The 23,406-nt window shown below is 46.7% G+C and overlaps 1 non-coding gene across 1 annotated transcript; it reads right to left on the bottom strand.

The window, feature by feature from the left end:
- Positions 1–2,354: 2,354 nt before the first annotated feature.
- Positions 2,355–2,430, bottom strand: TRNAV-GAC (transfer RNA valine (anticodon GAC)). Its single transcript has one exon. It is a non-coding gene; the product is annotated as a tRNA-Val (tRNA).
- Positions 2,431–23,406: the final 20,976 nt, after the last annotated feature.

The following is a 23,406-nucleotide window of genomic DNA, read 5'->3' on the forward strand; positions in this document are numbered from 1 at the left end:
ATCCTGGATCCATGGTATCTGATAAATTCTGTCTCCTTTCAGAAAGGGTACAACCCAGAAAGCTGTTGTTACTTAGAAGTCTGACCTGTTACAAGGTGCAGTTAAAATTTAAGAGTAATAGGAGCAGTCACTGTGGAAAACAGTGTGGCTGTTTCTCAAAAAATTAAAAATAGAACTGCCTTATAACCCAGTGATTCCGCTTCTGGGAAGCCATCTGAAGAAATCTATACTAATTTGATGAGATATATGCATTCCTATGTTCATCGCAGCATCATTTACAATAGCAAAGATATGGAAGCAACCCAAGTGCCCATAAGTAGATGAGTGGATAAAAAGTTTTGGTATATATACACCATAAAAAGATAAAATCTTGGCCTTGGCCACTTGGCTCAGTGGTAGAGTGTCAGCCTGGCGTGCGGAAGTCCTGGGTTCGATTCCCAGCCAGGGCACACAGGAGAGGCGCCCATCTGCTTCTCCACCCCTCCCCCTCTCCTTCCTCTCTGTCTCTCTCTTCCTCTCCCGCAGCCAAGGCTCCATTGGAGCAAAAGATGGCCCGGGCTCTGGGAATGGCCCCATGGCCTCTGACTCAGGCGCTGGAATGGCTCTGGTTGCAACAGATCCACACCCAGGATGGGCAGAGCATCGCCCCCTGGTGGGCATTCCGGGTGGATCCCGGTCGGGCGCATGCGGGAGTCTGTCTGACTGCCTCCCCCGTTTCCAGCTTCAGAAAAATACAAAAAAAAAAAAAAAATAAATAAATAAAAATAAAATCTTGCCTGACCAGGTGGTGGCGCAGTGAATGGAGCGTTGGACTGGGTTGCAGAGGACCTGGGTCCGAGACCCTAAGGTTGCCAGCTTGAGTGTGGGCTCATCTGGTTTGAGCAAGGCTCACCAGCTTGAGCCCAAGGTCGCTGGCTTGAGCATGGGGTCACTCACTCTGCTGTAGCCTCCAGGTCAAGGCACATATGAGAGAGCGATCAATGAACAACTAAAGTGCTGCAACAAAGAATTGATGTTTCTCATCTCTCTCCCTTCCTGTCTATCTGTTCCTATCTGTCCTTCTCTCTGTCTCTGTCAGGCGCATATGATCTTACCATTTGCGCCTGACCAGGCGGTGGCGCAGTGGATAGAGCGTCAGACTGGGATGTGGAGGACCCAGGTTTGAGACCCGGAGGTTGCCAGTTTGAGAGCAGGCTCATCTGGCTTGAGCAAAAAAAAAGCTCACCAGCTTGGACCCAAGGTCGCTGGCTCGAGCAAGGGATTACTCGGTCTGCTGAAGGCCCGCGGTCAAGGCACATACGAGAAAGCAATCAATGAACAACTAAGGTGTCTCAATGAAAAACTGATGATTGATGCTTCTCATCTCTCTCCATTCCTGTCTGTCTGTCCCTATCTATCCCTCTCTCTGACTCTCTCTCTCTGTCCCTGTAAAAACAAACAAAAAAACTTACCATTTGCTATAGTACGGATGGACTGAGAGGGTATGATGCTAAGTGAGTAAGTCAGACAAAGACAAATACGTGTATGATCCCATTCATATGTGGAATCTAAAGAACAAAATAAATGAACAAACAAAGCAGAAACAGACTCATAGATACAGCGAACAGATTGATGGTTGCCAAGTGGGAGGGGACTTGGGGGGCTAGGTGAAAAAGGTGAAGGGATTAAGAAGTACAAATTGGTAGTTACAGAATAGTCACAGGATATAAAGTACAGCCTAGGGAATACAGTCAATAATATGGTAACAACTGTGTACGGTGCCAGGTGAGTACAGGAAATGTTAGGGGTAGCACTTCGTAAATTATATAAATGTCTGACCACTATGGTGTACTCCTGAAACTAATATAAAATGACACTGTCAACTGTAATTGATAAATTAAAAAATAATAAATATACCTAAACTCAGTTGAGAGAGATTGAAAGGAGAGAAAAAAAGAGTAAAAGAAAAAAAATAAAATCTAATAATTCTATAAATAAACAAATAAAACACACAAAATTCATGAAGTACACCTTATTTTTTTTTTCTTTCTTTTTTTTTTTTTTTTGTATTTTTCTGAAGCTGGAAACGGGGAGGGGAGAGACAGTCAGACAGACTCCCGCATGCACCCGACCGGGATCCACCCTGCACGCCCACCAGGGGCGACGCTCTGCCCACCAGGGGGCGATGCTCTGCCCCTCCAGGGCATCGCTCTGCCGCGACCAGAGCCACTCTAGTGCCTGGGGCAGAGGCCAAGGAGCCATCCCCAGCGCCCGGGCCATCTTTGCTCCAATGGAGCCCTGGCTGTGGGAGGGGAAGAGAGAGACAGAGAGGAAGGAGGGGGGGGGTGGAGAAGCAAATGGGCGCCTCTCCTATGTGCCCTGGCCGGGAATCGAACCCGGGTCCCCCGCATGTCAGGCCGACGCTCTACCGCTGAGCCAACCGGCCAGGGCCTATTTTCTTAATTGCTTTAAAGCAGGTGTGGTAGGAACAATAATGACCCCCAAAGATGTCCACATTCCAACCTCTAGAATTTGTATGTTATGTGAATGGTCCAGGAAGAGTTAAGACTGCAGATAGAATTAACATTGCTAGTGGACTAACTTAGGAATGGGGATATTAGCCTGCCTTATCTGGGTGGGCATAATATAACGGAATTTTTAAAATTGATTTTTAGAGGGAGAAGAAGGGAGAGAAAGAGAGAGAGAGAGAGAGAGAGAGAGGAACATCAACTTTTTCCACTTATTTATGCTGTCAGTGGCTGTCTTTTGTATGTGTCCTGACTGGGGATTGAACCCACAACCTCGGCATATTGGTATGATGCTCTAATCCATTGAGCTAACCTGGCAAGGGCTTCCAGGTGGGTACAATATAATCACAAGAGTCCTTAATAGTGGCAGCAGAAGGCAGAGAAGCTTTAATCAGAGTGGCGTCAAAGGAGGAGGACCTGACTGGCTACTTACTGCTGGCTTCAACGGTGGAACGGATCCATGGGCCGAGAAATGTGGGTGCTTCTGGAGGTCGGGAAAGGGAAGCACACAGATTGTCCCTGAGAACCTCCAGAAAGGATTACGACCCCGCGGCCGACCAATGTTGGTCCAGTGAGCCCATTCCAGGCTGCTGACCTCCAGAACACAGAGAGAATGTGCTTTGTTTCACCATTAGCAGTACTTCACTGCAGCAGTAGGAAGCCAGTGTGGTGGGTCCGGCAAGTGGAAACCGACTTTCCTTGTGAATCAACTTGTTTGGTTTTTACAGTGATGCTTCTCGGATGATCAAGGTGAGCAAGCTGTTCTATGCTCAGGTATGTCATCCATGTGACCCACTTCTGCATAGCCCATAGCCCATTGGTCTTGCTTTGAACACATTTTCTCTTTAGGATTAGAGCCAGTCTCTCCTATGGGAAACAATTTTTTTCCCCAAGTGGATGGGTTATTTCATCTTTTATTCACTGGCAATTGAACATGACACAATAACGTCTAAGCTTGAATCATCTGGGAGTGGCGAAGGGATGGAAAATGGTTGTGGACGTTTTATACTTGGAGCGGCCAGAGAAAGAAGAGTGAGGAAGTGCTAGTTTAACGCCTGGGGGTAGCTGGGCATGTCACATAGCTAGCTGCAATTTACAGGCCGTTTCAGTTACCAGCTACGTGTTAGAAAACTGGGCTTGACCAATCAAAGAAGATCATTGGTAATAACAGGGACTCCCAAGGTCCTGGAATGTTGCTTCTCACCACAAGTTTTGAGACGGTAAAAGGAACACTTGTTTTGGAAGAAAAAATTAACTTAAACGCTGAGAGGAATGAAGAATTCAGCCATTGAAAGGCACCTATAGACCAGGGTGAGTCCCAGCTGAGGAGTAATGTGGAGAGTGTGAATCACGGCGACAGGAGGGCTCCCTCCCTGGCACAGGTCTCTGTACCGCCCCCCATGCCCCCATCCCTGTGCCCTCCTTGCCGGGCACCATGCTCCACCCTCCGCCAGGCTTCTCTCCCTCTTGTTGACACAAAGTCTCCATAACCTTATTCTTCTCTACTCTCAGACTTTTAATATAAGGTGACCAACTTTTTTACATGAAAAGGAGGACAAAAGTTAATTGAAGAAAACAATATTGTAAATAAAAGAAACATTTTATTCATTGCAATAATAATACACTATAATATGATAAATGCATAATAAAAAACATTTGTAGCCTGGCCTGGTGGTGGTGCAGTGGATAGAGCATTGGACTGGGATGCAGAGGACCCAGGTTCGAGACCGAGGTCGCCAGCTTGAGTGTGGGCTCATCTGGTTTGAGCAAGGCTCACCAGCTTAAGCCCAAGGTTGCTGGCTCAAGCAAGAGGTCACTCGGTCTGCTGTAGCCCCCCTCCCGCCCGGTCAAGGCACATATGAGAAAGCAATCAATGAACAACTAAGGTGCTGCAATGAAGAATTGATGCTTCTCATCTCTCTCCCTTTCTGTCTGTCCCTGTCTGTCCCTCTCTCTGTCTCTGTCACAAAATAAATTAATTTTAAAAAGTTGTAATATTTTATATTGCAATTATGCTTACATGCCTATTAATTTTTAATAATAATTGTAAAAAAAGTTCTCATTTAGATACAAATATGTCACATCTCACGCAATGGATCGACTCTGCATTGATCGAATACGGACATTTATAGATGTCTTCCAATATCAAAAAGGAGGACATGTAGGAGGACACTTTTCAAGAGAGGACGGAACTTACAAAAGAAGGACTGTCCTCCCTAAAGGAGGATGATTGGTTGCCTTATTTAATAGGAAATCTTAGAAATTTCAATTATGACGCACCCTCCCCCCCTCTTTCACAAGGAAGAAAGAAATGTTCTGAGGAGAATGAACACCTTTCAGTGTCCCTTTGCTAATGAACCAAGAGATTCACTTTAATTCAACAAATAGTTATTCAGCTAAAAAAACTGACCCAACGCAGTGGGAAAAGGGTGTGACATTCATTCCAGATGCTCAGCTGTATCTGTCTGTTCCTGTCGGTGTGGGAAACGTTGGGAGAGGGTCCTTGTCCCGGGCTGAACTGTGTCCCCCCCAACTTCCGATGCTGGTGTCCTAGCCCTCAGGACCTCAGAGTGTGATTGTATGTAGAGACAGGGCTTTAAAAGAGGTGACTGTGTAAAACCGGGCTGTTAGGATGAGCCCTGGTGTCCTTGTAAGAAGAGGAGATCAGGACACAGGCACACACAGGGACGCCTGTTGTAAAGTAGTGTTCTGTGAGTTTACGTACAGACACTAAGTCCAAATGAATTTTTGAGGAGTTTTATTGATTAAGCCAGCTGCATATGACTGACACAGGGTTTAGCTGATCCAAATCATGTGTGCTGTGAAATAGCCTTGCAGTTCATTATATAGACTTGATCACATACAGGTTTGGGGAGGGGAAAAGGAAAGGGGAATAATAATCAATCATTAACAAGCTTATAACATTTGTCCATAGGATCTATAAAAACATGCTTACATATTAAAACCTATAAGGTAACACAATAGTGCTGTTGCTTTACATATCAAAGACATTCACAAATCTTCTAGTGTCTACCTCCCATTCCTTTGTCTAGGTATATGTTACTCTCAGGATTCCAGGAAGGGAGGAAGAGTTAAAATCAGTGTAGGATATGTAAATTTTGTCTCCTATTGAAAGGGAAAGGAAGTTCTTCAGATATCCTTTATTCTTTCAGAAAACTATAGTTAAACTAAATGGCCCTGGCCGGTTGGCTCAGTGGTAGAGCGTCAGCCTGGTGTGCAGAAGTCCTGGGTTTGATTCCCGGCCAGGGCACACAGGAGAAGCGCCCATCTGCTTCTCCACCCCTCCCCCTCTCCTTCCTCTCTGTCTCTCTCTTCCCCTCCCGCAGCCAAGGCTCCATTGGAGCAAAGATGGCCCAGGCGCTGGGGATGGCTTCTTGGCCTCTGCCCCAGACGCTAGAGTGGCTCTGGTCACAACAGAGTGACGCCCCGGAGGGGCAGAGCATCGCCCCCTGGAGGGCAGAGCCTCGCCCCTGGTGGGCGTGCCGGGTGGATCCCGGTCGGGCGCATGCGGGAGTCTGCCTGACTGTCTCTCCCCGTTTCCAGTTTCAGAAAAATACCTAAATAAATAAATAAATAAAATAAATGGCCCAGTCATCCCTGTAAGCAGGGAAACACACCCATCCTTCTCCCTCCATTCTCTAATGAAAGGATGAAGCAAGAAGCCTGACTTTTCCTCCTAAAATATTAATATTAATTTTTCAATTCTTTGGTACCTTACCACACGCCCACATGAGGCCAGGGCGGCCGCCTACCAGCCATGGAGTGAGGCCCCACAAGACCAAGACACCTGCCCTGCCGACACCTTGATCTTGGACTTCCAGCATCCAGAATACACTTCCGTTGTGTGAGCTCCAGACTGTGGGGTTCTGTAATGACAGACAGCCTGAGCAAATTAACCCAGTTCTTGCAAAGTTGAACTGGAGCGTGGCCTGCAAGATTCTGCTGCTGTGGTCAGCAGCTGCCCAAACCGACCCTGGCTCCTGGCCTGCACTCAGTGCAGCCTTCCACACCTGGCCAGCAGTATTTCTAGTCTTGCTGCCCCCGTGTGCCCCCTCCACTCACTGGGCATGGGGAGCCTTGAAAAGCCCTGGGGCTCTATCTTCTCCCTTCTGCCTTTCCTTCAGCACATGGAACAGACAGTTTAAATGCTTGTTAAATCCAGGACACCTTCCAAAACAGAGCGGGAAAGACATCTGTCCTAGACACACTACAGGGGCCAACATGCCCTTGGGGAAGGCAGGACGATGGGGTCAGGATGCAACCTGAGGCCTTCCATCTGCTGACACTGTATTCCACATTTTATTTCTCCAAAACTGATGGCTCGGCCGCAGCCTTACAGATCCTGGGCGGGGCCACGGGAGCCCGAAGGTGACTATGCTCTCTGAGGAGCAGTCAGGGCTGCACCTGCCCACCCCCCACCCCCAGGCTGTCAGACACATGCGTTATGTGTTCTGTTTGGGAGGCCAGGGAAGCCAGGGCTGGGCAGAGTCAGAGATCCAGTCCCGGAGGATGACTCACTCATTCCCTGACCTTGGGCAAATTACTCACTGTCTTTTCCTTTATCTTTCAAATAAGATTATAGAGTATCTTTAGGAAAATGGGTGTGCCTGTTAAATGAAAAACTGAATTAGAAAGTGTATTCTGGAATGCCTCACACATGGTGGAAGGGGGTCATCTGTTACCCTGAGGATGACTAGGGCCCCTCGAAGGAGATGGTGGCTGGCCTTAAGCTTGTACAGTGATCAGGGTCACACTGGACAGAGAACTCTGAGGGAAACAGATAGCTATTCTGGGCAGAAGGCCGAGAAAGAAGAAAAGAGCTCTTTGGGAAGCCTGGTTGTAAAGCCAGTAGCCACGGCCACCATCATAGCCGCCTGGCTTGTGCAGGTTCACATTTGATTCGGACAGATGATAATGAAACAACAGAGCCAAGAACTGGTGGGCCATTAGCTTTAATCCTAGCTTTCACGCAGCGGGCAAGAAATACACACAGTGGGAAAACACTTTCCTTTCCATTCAGGGTTTCCAAAGCCACTGACTTATCCGAATTTCCTAGAATTAAAGGTATCTCCTTCACCAGCCTTATTCACCTCTGTTCCCTATCTCCTTCTCTCTACACAAACTGGCTTCTCCTTCAGCACTCCACCATCTTGGTTGCTTCTCCTCTCCTCCACATGGTCTTTCCCTGTTCTCCTCTTTAATGCTAATTTCAGGAACTGAGAGAGAGCAAGTTCCCAGTCTGCCCCATTTTATAGTGTAGAAATCAAAACCTTTAATCCAATATACAAATAAGGAAGTCTCTGATACAAAGTCACTTACGGTGGGAAAGCTTTAGTGTTAAAACTAAGCCTTAGTGTATAACAACCCTGCCTGCTTACAGCCTGTCCCCCACACCCAATGCAAACTATAAGCAAGCAAACCTATATATCATATTTACAAACTTATTTGACCAACACCAGTCATTCCCTGTGGATGGGAAGGGATGAGGTCAAGAGCATTGTGGGACATGAGAAAGGCAGCCTGGTCTTAGGGCCAGGTGACATGCCTGGTGTTTATTCTATTTAGGGGAAGAGACGGCAGACTTCTGCACATGGAGGAGAGGCCAAGTGAGGTCACAGTGAGAAGGCAGCTGTCTGCAAGCCAGGAAGAGTAGTTCTCACCAGAAACCATCCCTGGTGGCACCTTCATCTTGAACTTCTAGTCTCCAGACTGTAAGAAAATTATTTTATTTAAAAAAAATTAAATTTATTTACCGATCCTAGAGAGAGGGAGGGAGAGAGAGTTTGACTTGTTCCACTTATTCATGTACTCACTGGTAGCTTCTTGTATGTGCTCTGCCTGGGATCAAACCTGCAACTTTGGTGTATTGAGATGAAGCTCTAACCAACTGAGCTGGCCAGCCAGGGCTAATTTATTTTATTATTATTTTTTTCTTGTCTTCTCTAATTTATTTTAAATCACAATAAATGTTTAAGCCACCTGCTCTGTAGTATTCTGTTATAGCAGCCGAAGATGACTAATGCAAGGGCAATGAAGTACAGAGACTTTCAGTAGTTAAGTAAGTTCCTCGAGGTCACACAGCTGCATGGGTGGTGGGAGTGGAGGCACAGTGTGTATGTGTGTGTGTGTGTGTGTGTGTGTGTGTGTGTGTGCGCACGCACGCATGCAATATCCTTACACAGAGGGAGAAAATGGAGCTGCCCCATCTTTCCAAGAAAAACTGATTTCTGAGTCTTTGCTGCAGCAATCTGGTTCCAGTGAAGATCAGCTTCTCTAAGCCCAGCAATTGCTTTGCTGAGGTGGCATGGCCACATTCCAGCATTGTCCTTACCCTTCCGTTAGGCTGGGGAGGTGGCACTTCTGTAGAATAGAATGAATGAATGGTCTGGAGCCATGGGACTGCACACAAGGTCCTGGCTGTCCTGGGGGAGTGGGGACTGGGAACATTGTAAGTGAAGGGACAGTCTATTAGGTCAAGGTCTAGTCATTCAGCTCAGAGAGTCACCAGCATGCAGTTTTGTTTTAAGAGGACCTTTTGCTCTGGCCAGGTAGCTTAGTTGGTTAGAGTGTTGTCCACATACACCAAAGTTGTGGGTCCGATAACCCCTCAGGGCACATACAAGAATCAACCACTGAATGCATGCATAAGTAGAAAAACAAAGTGATGTTTCTCTCTCTATCCCCCTTCCTTTCCCTCTCTAAAGTCAATTAAAAAAATTTTTTTAATGTGTTTTAAAAAAGAGGAGCTTGGCCCTGGCCGGTTGGCTCAGTGGTAGAACGTCGGCCTGGCGTGCAGGAGTCCCGGGTTCGATTCCCAGCCAGGGCACACAGGAGAAGCGCCCATCTGTTTCTCCACCCTTCCCTCTCTCCTTCCTCTCTATCTCTCTCTTCCCCTCCCACAGCCAAGGCTCCACTGGAGCAGTTTGCCTGGGCGCTGAGGATGGCTCTATGGCCTCTGCCTCAGGCGCTAGAATGGCTCTGACTGCGCAGAGCGACGCCTCCTGGTGGGCATGCCGGGTGGATCCTGGTGGGGCACATGCGGGAGTCTGTCTGACTGCCTCCCTGTTTCCAGCTTTGGGAAAATACAAAAAAAAAAAAAAAAAAAGAGGAGCTTGTGTGCTTTCTCAAGGAGGTGAGTTAATCAGGCTGGACAGGCAGAGGCAGGAAAACACAATCAGTTGGCTCTCTAGGAAAGCCATGGGTGCACCCCCTAGTTGTTTTTGATTCCTGGCTCTTCCCCCTTCAGACACGTTCCAAGGGATTTTGTTTGCTTGTTTGTCCCTTTGCCTTGGAGTTTCTGAAACATTCCATGGTGCCGTCCCTGCCAACCCAGCAGAAGTGTTGCTGTTGCTCAGAGCCTGTTCACAGCCAAGCAGGAGAATTTCTCCACAAGCTGCTTTTCGGTGAAAACACAGAACAGAAAGCCTAGCACGTCACAGAGGGAGGCCGAGCTGAGTTCCCTGATCTGGCTGCCCACTTCTCTGACCTTGAGTTTGCTCCTGTGGGTTGCGTGTATAAGTTTGCTTATTGAGGCTGCCTTGGTCTTTTCTCCATAACTGAAGGATTGTTCTGGTTTCCTGAGTCCTTCCTGGCCCCTTCCCTCTACCCCCACTCCCAACATCTGTCCTCATGTGAGGAAGCCTTGGGTAAATGAATTCTCTTACTAAGAAGTTGACTTTAATATTGTCATTCCTTCTGGGTGGCTGTACATTTCCATAGGGCTGATTTGTTTCCTGGGTTGTAAGTGCCCATGAATTATCAGAGGACTTTGCAGGATGTGTGTTCAGGTTCAGTGTGTCTGGGGCGGGGGGCCTGAGACCACACATTTCTGACACCAGGTAATAATGTTGCTATTGGTCTGCAGGCTCCACTTTGTGTAGCCAGGAATGCTGGGTGGTTTAATGGGTTGGGCAACACGATTGGAATGTGTATCAGCTGGGGTTCTCCAAACAACAAGAGGTGATTATCTATTTATCTGTCTGTGTATGTATCTATCTATCATTTGTCTATCTATCTATCTATCTATCTATCAATCATCTATTACTCTATCTATCTATCTATCTATCTATCTATCTATCTATCTATCTATCTATCTATCGGCTCATGTCATTATAGAGGCTGACAAGTCCCAAGACGTGTGATCAGCAGCTGGAAGCCCAGGAGAGCTGATGGTGTATGTTTCTGTTGGAATCCATGGGAGTCTGAAAAGACCAGAGTAACAGGCTTTATTGAAAGGAAGAAAGGAACCCTGACGGGCACTTCTCCCAGGGAGAAGAGCACCAGTTACAGACTAGGGATGAATTATATAGCGTCTGGTAGAGCCTGAGGGGATACTGAGTCAAGAGTTCTGGTATGTTCCCTTTTACGGTTTTAGGATTTCAGCTTTCTGGAATGCTCCTCCTTGGGCAGTTGATCAGTTTTCTGGAACTTTCCTGCCTCGGGGGCAATTGTCCAGTAAGTAAGGGTGAGTTCAGGCAGCCAGGTGGAACAACAAAAGGGCAGTTGGAATTTCATATATCTATCATTTCTCATCTCTGTGGTATGATAAAAAGGAAAAGAGGTGGGGGGAAGGAGAGGGTATGGGGTTCAGGAAGGAGGTTTGTCTTGGACCGGCCATTTTCTGTAGCTATTTCCTGCTGTTATCCCTATTGGAGGCCTCCTTCGTGAACCCCTCCTTGGGGTAGTTAGAGTAGGGGTTGTAAAAGCATTTGATTGTAGGTAATCCTAGAGATTTCTCTCATTCAAGCCTGCAGGAACTTGATAAAGAAAGAGGCAAGCATTAAAATTAGGTACAAAAGCCTGAACAAGCCCTGGCCGGTTGGCTCAGTGGTAGAGCGTCGGCCTGGTGTGTAGAAGTCCTGGGTTCGATTCCCGGCCAGGGCACACAGGAGAAGCGCCCATCTGCTTCTCCAGCCCTCCCCCTCTCCTTCCTCTCTGTCTCTCTCTTCCCCTCCCGCAGCCGAGGCTCCATTGGAGCAAAGATGGCCCAGGCGCTGGGGATGGCTCCTTGGCCTCTGCCCCAGGCGCTAGAGTGGCTCTGGTTGCAACAGAGCGACGCCCCGGAGGGGCAGAGCATCGCTCCCTGGTGGGCGTGCCGGGTGGATCCCGGTTGGGCGCATGTGGGAGTCTGTCTGACTGTCTCTCCCCGTTTCCAGCTTCAGAAAAATCCAAAAAAAAAAAAAAAAAAAAAAAAGCCTGACCAGGCAGTGGCGCAGTGGACAGAGTGTCAGACTGGGATGCAGAAGACCCAGGTTCGAGACCCCAAGATCACCAGCTTGAGCGCGGGCTCATCTGGTTTGAGCAAAAGCTCACCGGCTTGAGCTCAAGGTCGCTGACTTGAGCAAGAAGTTACTAGGTCTGCTGAAGGCCTGCAGTCAAGGCATATATGAGAAAGCTATCAATGAACAACTAAGGTGTTGCAACATGCAACAAAAAACTAATAATTGATGCTTCTCATCTCTTCATTCCTGTCTGTCTGTCCCTGCCTATCCCTCTCTCTCTCTCTGTAAAAAAAATAAAAAATAAATAAAAAATAAATAAAATAAAATTAGGTACAAAATTAGGATTGGTCCTATACTCGGTGCTAGCATCAAGAATAAAAGGTTTTTCCACCATTGTTCAGAGTAGGGGTGTATTTATAGGGTTGCAGATTTTTCTGTTTCACAAGGGCAGGTTTCAAGGTTGGTGTGTAGGGTTAGGTAGATTTTTCCAATTTTCTGATTGGCGAAGGTCTGCATGTGGTTCTGTAAGAAACTAGTGAACAAACGTAAGAGGCAGGGTCCAAAAGTTAGAAAAATAAATAGGAGAGTGAGTGGACCAATGAAAGGCAATAGTCAAGACACCCAGTTTGTGCGAAACCACTGATTCCATGTTTATGAATTTGCTGGGCTTCAGAGAGAGAGAGAGTGGGAATAAGACAGGGAAGTGGCCAGTTCCCCTGCCCCTAGACCTATTTTTATAGAAATTCTTAAAGCAACAAGAAGAGGGATTACCTGTACAGCTCGTTTGGTCCTTAGATTGACAGGTAGTGTACTAGGAATTGAAAGAGGCTCATGGGATGGGATTAGGTTGATATTTGGGGTGAAATAGATTAGGGTACAGGTTTTTGTCCAATTAGTAGGGAGACCCATATAGGTGATATGCCATTTTTCTACTTTAGCAGCAGTGGGAATTGTCAGGATCACGGTGTGTGGACCTGTCCATGTGAAAGTCAGTCCTTGGGTGATGTACTACTGGAGGCGCCTTTTGGATGGTCTTTGAACAGTTTGCTGAGTAATCTGTAAATCCTGCAAGTACTTAGGGAAAGGGTGGTTACTTTTCTACACTTTGCAGTTAGAGTTTAAGTTCTAGTGACCACTGCTTCTGGCTGGAATTAGTAGCAGGTCCCAGCCTACAATAGACATGGGGCATTGAGAAAAGAGGAATAAAGGAAACAAATAAAGTAACAAAATCAGACCGTCAATACCCACAGTAGAGATCTTCAAGGGATAAATAAAACTCAAATATACAGGCAAGGCATAGTAGATGGCCCTTGTGTTCACAAAAAAATGAGATCAGCTTATCTGCTACTTGGAAGGAATACCTTAGGCTCGTGAACGATGTCCTTGGACCTTCAGTGGCAATTCCCAGCATGCTGGGCAAGGTCAGGTCACAGGTAGCTGGAGCAGGGCTAGAAGAGACTGAGCCCTCCCTCCATGGAGCAAGGGGGCAGCTTACCTTCTCGTGTCCCTCTTTCCACAGCACAGACGTGTCAACCAGTGGGGCTGGGAAGCCTGGCTGGCTTCAGTTCAATGATCTTTCTTTCCACTCTTGAAGCAGGGCCCTGATGAAATCCTATGAAGCCCTTTAGGTCACTGGAGCCTTTAAGAGCCTATGCTAAAAGCTGAGATTTCCTGACTTCTTTTGGGTCTTATTTGCCTTTGCTGTTACTCCCTTGGCCATTATAGACCTTAAAAGCCATGCTCAGAAGATCTCACTGAGGGGCTTGACTAAGAGAGTAAAATTGGGACTCCAGTATCTAAAGAAGCCAATTAGACTAAGGAAAGAAAGGATTTGATCTGCAGTGGTAGGTGGTTGGAGACTGTGGAGGGTCTGAGTTAGATCTAGGGTGAGACCTCAGGTGGTGGGCATTAAGGTGATGCCCAGATAGAGTATGGACTAAGAGTGAAGTTAAGCCTTAGCAGAGAAGACACGATATCCCTTCACAGCGAGGAAGTTAAGAAGGGTGGAGGTGTGTCTCCTTGAGGCAGGCAGGGAGGGGCTGCAGAGGAGTAGGTTATTTACGTATTGTAAGAGAGCACTAGTTTCAAGATAGCATGCTGCTAAATCCTGAGCTAGTGCCTGCCCAAACAGGTGTGGGCTGTTTCTGAACCCCTGGGGTAAGACAATCCACGTAAATTGCTGGGCTACATTAGTGTCTGGGTAAAGGCAAACAGAAAGTAAGAGTTGGGGTGTAGAGGAATGGTAAAGAAGGAATTCTTGCTTGACCAGGCAGTGGCGCAGTGGATAGAGCATCAGACTGGGATGCGGAGGACCCAGGTTCGAGATCCTGAGGTCACCAGCTTGAGCACGAACTTATCTGGTTTGAGCAAAAGCTCACCAGCTTGGACCCAAGGTTGCTGGCTTGAGCAAGGGGTTACTCGGTCTGCTGTAGCCCACGGTCAAGGCACATATGAGAAAGCAATCAATGAACAACTAAGGTGTCACAGCAAAAAACTAATGATTGATGCTTCTCATCTCTCTCTGTTCCTGTCTGTCCCTATCTATCCTTCTCTCTGACTCTGTCTCTGTAAAAAAAAAAAAAGAAAAAAAAAGGCATTCTTGAGGTCTAAGATCTTGAAGGGAGTGGTGTTTGAGGGAATGTGTGACAGTAACTTGTAGAGATTAGGGCTATTGGATGGAGGGGAACTACCACCTTACTGATTAGATGTAAGGTTTGTATGAGGTGATAAGCCCCTGAAGGTTTTTGAACAGGAAGGGTGAGGGTTTTCAGGGAGAGTCTGTGGGGATGAGTAAACCTGGTTTCAGAGGTGGGTAATTATTGGTTTAAGGCCTTAGAAACAGACACAGTTACACATTAAACATAGACTTCACACATAGATTATGAATTAAGGAATTTAAATGAGCACACTTTACTTGTTTTAATTATACTAGAGGTATTTTCTGAAAAACAAAGAGACAAAACAAATTATTCACTCACATAGCTTAATATACAGTTCTGCTTTTTAAAGTTTTTCAAAATGGCAGGCAGTTGTCAGCATAGAGGCGAGGAAGAGAGAAAGCAGACAGATGGACAGTGTGAGCAGCTGGATGGAAAAGAAGGAGGGTCAGAATCTGCATGAGGAGGAGGAGGAGAGTAAAGTACTGGTGATGGTGCCATGTGGTCAGAGGAGTCAAAAAGATTTAGAGCTCTGAGGAGAGGGGAGAGGACGAAAGGTAGTGTAAGGCACAGTCAGTCTCTGAGGAGGGGGAAGGATGGGTCAAAGAAGAAAAAGAGACAGAGCTGCCAGTCTGTAAGGAGGGAGGAGGGTTTAAGAACACAGTGGAGAAGGGAGGGGCCTCTGGCCAGCAGAGGAGCAGAGAGAATGGTATTTGCAAGTGAATGAGAAACAGGATTTAGCAAAGAGAGTAGAGGGGGAAGAGAGAAGTGGAGGGAAGAAATTCGAGTGGAAGAGATTTGCAGAGGGACCAGAGAGGGGTCCCAAGAGAGGGGTTCCCCCCCAGGGTCAGGCAGGAGAGAGAGTTGGGAGTCCACGGAGAAGGAAAGATCATGAGTGGAGGCTTTAGGTGAGGTTTCTTTGGCCAAAAAATGGCCTGCGTGTAGAACAGGCAGAACAGAAATTAAGGACAGGAGCGAAAGTAAAAGGAAGCTTGCATGTAAGTAATTTCTGATGCCTTTCCCGTCCAGTGGCAAAAGTTGTCAAGGTCTCTCAGAATATTTTAATCGAATGACCCATTTCCAGGCCAATGGGAGTCATTGTCTAATTTGTATTGGAGCCACGCTGTGTTACAGAAGAAAATAAGAGTTTTTCGTTTGTTTGTTTTTTGGCTTAAGGTCAGAGAGGCCCAACCTAATGAGGTTTTTTATGAGACATGCTAGAGGGGTCTGGTCAGAAAGCTTAGACTCTGAAGAGCCGTGAGACAGGTGAGCAAGAGGGGGCGTCCCTGCCTTTTGTCACTGTCCCAAGAGGAGAATATCTCCATGTGGGGGAGTCGTCCCTGATAGAGGTTGTCACCACCTGTCAGGGAGCTCCGAGGACAAGAAGTATGAGAGAGTGGAGAAGTTTGGCTAGGTGCCTAGTCTTCTGTGCAGTCTACTGAGACTGAAAGTCAAACCCCTCAAAAGCTGAGGCGTGTCAGAGAAAACCGTCTGACTAGGAAGTGGTGTTTTTAGAGAGAAATTTGGAGGCCAACCGGGGAAGGGGAAGGGAGAAACTCCTTACCTTTCTGGTCTGGCAGGGGTTCAGGACAGAGATAGATTGCCGGTCAATCAACCTACAATTACATGTCCATACAGAATCAGGGAGTAAGCCCGGGACGAGCTGCCGCTGCCCATTGCTTCCCTGGTTGTAAGTTTGGACGGCAAAGAGGGATCGTTCAGGCAGTTAGTACCCTGTCCCGGGTTTCGGCACCAAACCCTCTCATGTTGGAATCCATGAGAGTCTGAAAAGACCAGAGTAACAGATTTTATTGAAAGGAAGAAAGGAACCCTGCCAGGCACTTCTCCCAGGGAGAAGAGCATTGGTTACAGATTATGAGGCAAATTTTATAGGGTTTGGGAGAACCCAAGGGGGTACTGAGTCAGAAGTTCTGGTATGTTCCCTTTTACGGTTTTAGAATTTCAGTTTTCTGGAATGTTCCTCCTTGGGCAGTTGATCAGCTTTCTGGAACTTTTCTGCCTCAGGGGCGATTGTCTAGTAAGTAAGGGTGAGGTCAGGCAGCCAGGTGAAACAACAAAAGGGCAGTTGGAATTTCATATATCTATCAGTTTCCATCTGAAGGCCAGCAGGCTCAGGTCCAAGAAGAGCTGATGTTGCTAGTTTAATTCTGAAGACAGGAAAACACTGATGTCTCAGTGTATATAGTCAGGCAGGAGGACGGGTTATTTCCTCTTACCCACAGAGGGGTCAGCTTTTGGGTCTGTTCAGGCCTTCACCTGATTAGTTGAGGCCCACCCCCCACTAGGAAGGGTAATCTGCTTTATCCTATCTACTGATTCCAGTGGTGATCTCTTCCAAAACACCCTCACAGACACGGCCAGAGAAATGTTTGACCAAATCAAGGTGACACATACAATGAACCATCCCAGGATGGGAGTATGTATCCTCCCCTGGGGCCTTCACGACCCCTGGTCATCCTTGCTTGTTCCCTTTAAATTCTCTAGGGAGACCAGACTGTGTTCCTTTGTGAGGAGAATGTTCACTTCTGCACTGGCTCTCCCAAGCTCTCAAGGGCATCTTTCTGCATAATGCCTGGGCCTGCCCCCACCAATTCTGGCCTGTAAAGGACAAATGATACTGTCCATTTATGTTGAACCCTTACTGTAGTTATACAGAGTGCCCGCTGTGTGAAAGGTACAAGCTGGGGTCAAAGAGGACCAAGGGTGAGACGCCCTAAGGAGGGTGGGGTGTGGAAGGACAGGACACAGAGTTTGTGGGATCCAGAGCAAAATGGAAACCTGGGCTCTTTGCTAAAAAATAAGGACTTTCTAGACAGCAGTAGCAGAGCCTTAAAACTAGCTTGGGACCCTTCTGAGCAAGGGACCCTGTGGGTCCACCCAGGGCACACGCTCATGCTGCTGGTCCTCGGGGTGGGGCAGGAGGGTGGAAAGTCTGTAGAGCTGGAAGCACAGGTAGAAGCAGAGGAGTCAGCTCAGGAGCCAGGAGACTCAAAAGGTCCTGATGGAAACACTGGGGTGCTGATTTGTGCCTCCTTTGTTTTCTTCCTTTCCTTCCCTTTTTCTCTCCCTACCTCATCTTTCTCTCTCTAACCCTCACTTCGTTCTTCCCTAGGTAGAACGAAGGTAGTTTAGAAACTATATCACTTTTTTTTAGATTTTTTTTATTTATTCATTTTTATTAGAGAGGGGGAGAGAGAGAGAGAGAGAGAGAGAGAGAGAGGAGAGGAGAGAGAGACAGAGAGAACAGGGAGGAGGAGCTGGAAGCATCAACTCCCATATATGCCTTGACCGGGCAAGCCCAGGGTTTCGAACTGGCACCCTCAGCATTCCAGATTGGCGCTCTATCCACTGTGCCACCACAGGTCAGGCCAAGAAACTATACCACTTTAAATGATAGCTATATTTTTTTATTTTTATTTTTTTTAATTAATTTATTCATTTTAGAGAAGAAAGAGAGAGAGAGAGAGAGAGAGAGAGAGAGAGAAGGGGGGAGGAGCAGGAAGCATCAACTCCCATATGTGCCTTGACCAGGCAAGCCCAGGGTTTCGAACTGGCAACCTCAGCGTTCCAGGTTGATGCTTTATCCACTGCGCCACCACAGGTCAGGCGAAACTATACCACTTTAATGAAATGTGTTCATCACCCATTCTATCTAGTATTTCCCCATGTATAAGATGCACCTTAATTTGGGGGCCTGAAATTTGAAACAAAAATGTATTACATAAAGTTATTGAACTCAAGTTTTATTCATCACAAAATTTATATAACTCCTCATCACTGTCAAAACTTCCATCCATTAGCTTGTCCTCATCTGTGTCTGATGATGACTATCTTTATATATTGCCTCGTCCTCAGTTCCATCTATGGCATTTGAAATGCCACAGTTCTTAAATGACTTGACAACGAACTCAATCTTGATATTATCTCAGGATCTTTTTGCCCAGGTACGAACTTCTCCTATAGTTGGTTTCTTCACTCTTCCTGCTGCTGTCAAATCTTCCCCAGAAGACTTCATCCATTGGTTCCATTTGTCTCATAGCAGCTTTGAAGGGGTTTGTTAATGCTGACATCAAGTGGTTGGAGCTGGGATGTCAAGCCTCCAGGTATGACAGTAGGCTTTGTTTTTTGCTCTGCAGCAATCTTCTTTGTGTTTTTTGTTATGTGTGCCCTGAATTGATCAAGCAGCAATAGGGCAGGTTTGCATAAGAGCCCACCTGGTCTTCTTCTCCAAACTTTCTCAAACCAGATCTTCATCTCATCCTGATCCATACAATCCTTGTCATGATCGTGAACAGTAACTCCTTGAGGAATGTTTTTTTTTGTATGACAGGGGTAGATAGAGTCAGAGAGAGGGGCAGATAGGGACAGAAAGACAGGAGGGGAGAGAGATGAGAAGCATCAATTCTTTGTTGCAGCACCTTAGTTGTCCATTGATTGCTTTCTCATATGTGCCTTGACTGGGGGCCATTGTTCATTGATTGCTTTCTAGTATGTGCCTTGACCGGGGGGCTACAGCAGACTGAGTGACCCCTTGCTCGAGCCAGCGACCTTGGGCTCAAGCTGGTGAGCTTTGCTCAAACCAGATGAGCTTGGGCTCAAGCTGGCAACCTTGGAGTTTCAAACCTGGGTCCTCCACATCCCAGTCTGATGCTCTGTCCACTGTGCCACTGCCTGGTCAGGCAAGGAATGTCTTCTTTTGGCATTGTTTGTGTTTAAAAATCAGCGTTGGAGACAGCTTGGTTCCATCGGAACAACAAGCTAGAACAACTGGACAATGGCTCTTTTCATGTCCACTTGTCTTCACAGTTACAGTTTTCACCTCCTTCTCATCAACAGTTCTGTTACTTGGAACATCAAACTGAAGGGGGACTTCATCCATATTTGCAATGTGTCCCAACTCAAATTGATGTGTCTTCTGACATTGAATGATAAAATGATGAAACTCAAGGACCTTCTGCTCATAGCTTCACACATCTTTTGGGCAAGTCTGGTGCATGTATGCATGTTCAGTCCATTCCATTTCATGAACCTGGCATCAATTGTGTCCTCCTTTGAAATCAGTAACTTCTTTTTCATCAGCAATTCTTCTTGCCTCATGCTGAACCATCTTTGTGGGCACAGGAATTCCAATTGCCCTTTGCTCTTCAATGCATATCTTTAATTCTCTCTCTAAATCAGCCCATTTTGCTGACTTGCCTCTCTAGCCTTCTTCTGCTGTGGTGTTTTCAGTAGGGTTTCTTTTTCCTGTAGCCAATCTTGGATTGATTTCTCAGTTGGACGAGGGCCAAACTTACATTTAGCAGCATGATTTCCATTCAGTTTTGCAAAATTCAGTTTTAACTTGAATTCAGCACTGTACAAGAATCTTTTCTGAGCCATTTCTGGGTATAACATGACATAATGTAACCTACTGTAATATACCGGTAACAAGTGCGAAACAAGCGTGAAAAAGCGGGAAATGCAAGTAAAAAAAATCTACAACATGCCTGACCAGGCGGTAGTGCAGTGGAAAGAGCAACAGACTGGGATGAGGAGGACCCAGGTACGAGACCCCAAGGTCGCCAGCTTGAGTGCGGGCAAAGCTCACCAGTTTAGACCCAAGGTTGCTGGTTTGAGGAAGGGGTTACTAGGTCTACTGAAGGCCCATGGTCAAGGCACATATGAAAAAGCAATCAATGAACAACTAAGGTGTGGCAACAAAAAACTGATGATTGATGCTTCTCATCTCTCTCCGTTCCTGTCTGTCTGTCCCTATCTATCCCTCTCTCTGACTCTCTGTCTCTGTAAAAAAAAAAAAAAAAAAAAAAAAAAAAGTACAACATGCCCTGGCTAGTTGGCTCAGCAGTAGAGCTTTGGCCTGGCATGTGGAAGTCCCGGGTTCGATTCCTGGCCAGGGAACACAAGACAAGAGCCCATCTGCTTCTCCACCCTTTACCCCTCTCCTTCCTCTCTCTCTCTTCCCCTCCCACAGCCAATGCTCCATTGGAGCAAAGTTGGCCTGGGCACTGAGGATGGCTCCATGGCCTCCACCTCAGGCAATAGAATGGCTCCCACTGCAAAGGAGCAACACCCTGGATGGGTCGAGCATCGCCCCCTGGTGGGCATGCCTGGTGGATCCCAGTTGGGTGCATGAGGGAGTCTGACTGCTTCCCGCTTCTAACTTTGGAAAAAAAAAACTTCAATGAGCGCAAAAACAAGCACTAAAAAGCAGGAAATGCAAGTGTAAAAATCAACAGCCACTGTGTAAGATGCACCCAGTTTATAAACCCCAAATTTTTAGAAAAAATGTGAAATCTGCACCAAATAAACGGAAAACTCTCCCAGTTTCATACCTATTCAGTGCAGTTCGATGTGGGCTCACGCACAGATTTTTTAGGGCTCCTTAGGTAGCTATCCCGTATAGCCTCTACAGACTCGTCACTGACTGATGGCCTACCAGAACGGGGTTTCTCCACCAAACTGCCGGTTTCCTTCAACTGCTTATCCCACCGAGTAATGTTATTCCTATGTTGTGGTGCTTCGTTATAAATGCGCCGATAATCACGTTGCACTTTGGTCATGGATTCGAATTTAGCGAGCCACAGAACACACTGAACTTTCCTCTGTACCATCCACACCTCGACTGGCATGGCCGTGGGCTGCTCCGCTGTATACATGGTGTTCCATCATCATCTGCACATGCGCACATGCTGCCACATCATCCTACAGAAACTGGGAGGGTTTTCCTTTTATTTGGTGCAAATTTCACATTTCTATCATCTTTTGTTGCTTTCCTGTGACCAGTCGAAAGTGTACCATGACTTTACGGACACACTTTAGTTTAAGTTTAAAAAATTTGGCTCTCAAAAGAAATTTCAATTGTTGTATTGTTGATTATTTGGCTCTGTTGACTAATGAGTTTGCTGACCACTGAAACCCATAGGATGTAGGAAGGATGAAAAGGAGGTTATGCACAGCATATAGTATGTACTCATTAGAGTTAGCTATTGAGTTTAGCTAAGGGTAACTAATGTCTCTGAATGACAGTTCCCCCATCTTTAATATGGGATAACATTTCGTTACGTGGTTGAAAAAACTTGGATGAAATGTAATAAGAGAAAGGTTAGCCCTGCCCATAGGGGTGATGGATGCACAGAAACCACCATTAGGGTTCTTTCTGTCACTCACACTGCGCCCCCACCTACATCAAATGCCAGGACTTTGCCTCTCAGAATCTGCTCAGGGCTGACCTGAGAGCCTTTGTCCCTAAAATCATAATGGAATTAAGCAGATGCAGCCTTTGGGTACATTCCTTGACCTCTAAAACCTGAGAGGCTGTGTGGGCTTCTGTGCCACTCCTCGTCTGCTCTGCACAGTGTGTTGCTGCTTCACACGGTGGCAAGGAGAACAAGGCGTTCGATTAAAACACAGACAAATGCCATCTGGCAGAGTATTCTAGTGTCCCATCTCCCCAGGGCACTGCTGACATCTAAAGAGAGCATCACATTAGCATTAAAGAAAACACAAGTGGCCAAGACAGAATGAAGTGTTCAGGACAGAAGAACCAACAGAAATCATATTTCTAGTATGTGACTTCAACTTCAACTACAAGTCAACATCTTCCCCACCGGTTATGGGAAGCCTCATTAAATAGGATCCTGGCCGAGTCATAACAAACAGCCATTCCTAGAGAGACTACACCCCAGAGATGAGCCTGCACCTCCACTCTGGGCAGCCCTGTATTGACCTGGTCTTTCATTTGAAGAGACGCCCCCTGAGGGCAGGGATGTAGTCTGTCTGGTTCACTGGTGTCATGCTGGTGTCTAGAACAGGATCAGGGACATAGTTAAGTGCACAATAAATATTTTTGGAATGAATGAAGTGTAGCCTTGTGTGTTGCCAACCAAAGGAGTTTAGCACTTAGGCTCTTTTCTGTAACTTATTTGTGGATGCCTCTCTTAAGAAGGGAGATGACATATCTTATAAAACACCCACGTGTCACTAGTACGGCTCCTTGCTCATGGGAGAGAGAGCACAAATGGACTTTTGTCTCCAATGCGATTTAAGCTCCTTGAGTTCACACGACTCTCTGGAGCTCACACCTCTGTGCACTCAGCAGTAGCCACATACTGTCGGAGCTCTGTTGGCTAAGTTATCATTGACTTGAGACCTACCAGGAGAGAGAAGAGAGTTTGGTTCTTCAAAGCAAGCTGTTCATGAGTTTGCTCTGACTCATCCTCATTCTCTGTGACCCCATTAATCTCCCTGAGGAGTAAATAGTCCAGGCTCAGGGCTAGACTGAGAAGAGTCTTAGTCATACTTGCTGCAGGGGCCTCTGCATTGTACCATTGTGAGCTTGTCTCTAACCAGTAGGCCAGGTCATGAATGAATACCAAGGCTCTGACAATAGGTGTATAGGAGCTGGACTGTCCCCCTTCTGGGTCAGGTAAACCACTCCCAGGATCATTTTCTTCTGACGTCCACTCTTTAGCTTTCTATGGATTTTTTTTTTTTTTTTTTTTTTTTTTTTTGTGGCAGAGACAGAGTCAGAGAGGGACAGATAGGGACAGACAGACAGGAAGGGAGGGAGATAAGAAACATCAGTTCTTCACTGTGGCTCCTTAGTTGCTCATTGGCTGATTTTTCATATGTGCCTTGACCAAGGGGCTACAGCAGACTGAGTGACCCCTTGCTCGAGCCAGTGACCTTGGGCTCAAGCTGGTGAGCCTTGCTAAAACCAGATGAACCCACGCTCAAGCTGGGGACCTCGGGGTCTCGAACCTGGGTCTTCCACATCCCAGCCCAATGCTCTATCCACTGCGCCACCGCCTGGTCAGGCCAGCTTTCTATGGGTTCTCAAAAACACTGGGCATACCCCCTTGAAAACCCAACCAGTCCGGGGGTTCCCAAGAGCTCACCCCACTTTGAACAGCCACACCCCACCTGAATCCACAGACTGGACAAACCTTCTTAGTAGACAGTACTCCCAACTGTAGCCAC

Source organism: Saccopteryx leptura, chromosome 2, assembly GCF_036850995.1.
Source record: "Saccopteryx leptura isolate mSacLep1 chromosome 2, mSacLep1_pri_phased_curated, whole genome shotgun sequence".
In the NCBI taxonomy this organism is placed as follows: domain Eukaryota; kingdom Metazoa; phylum Chordata; class Mammalia; order Chiroptera; family Emballonuridae; genus Saccopteryx; species Saccopteryx leptura.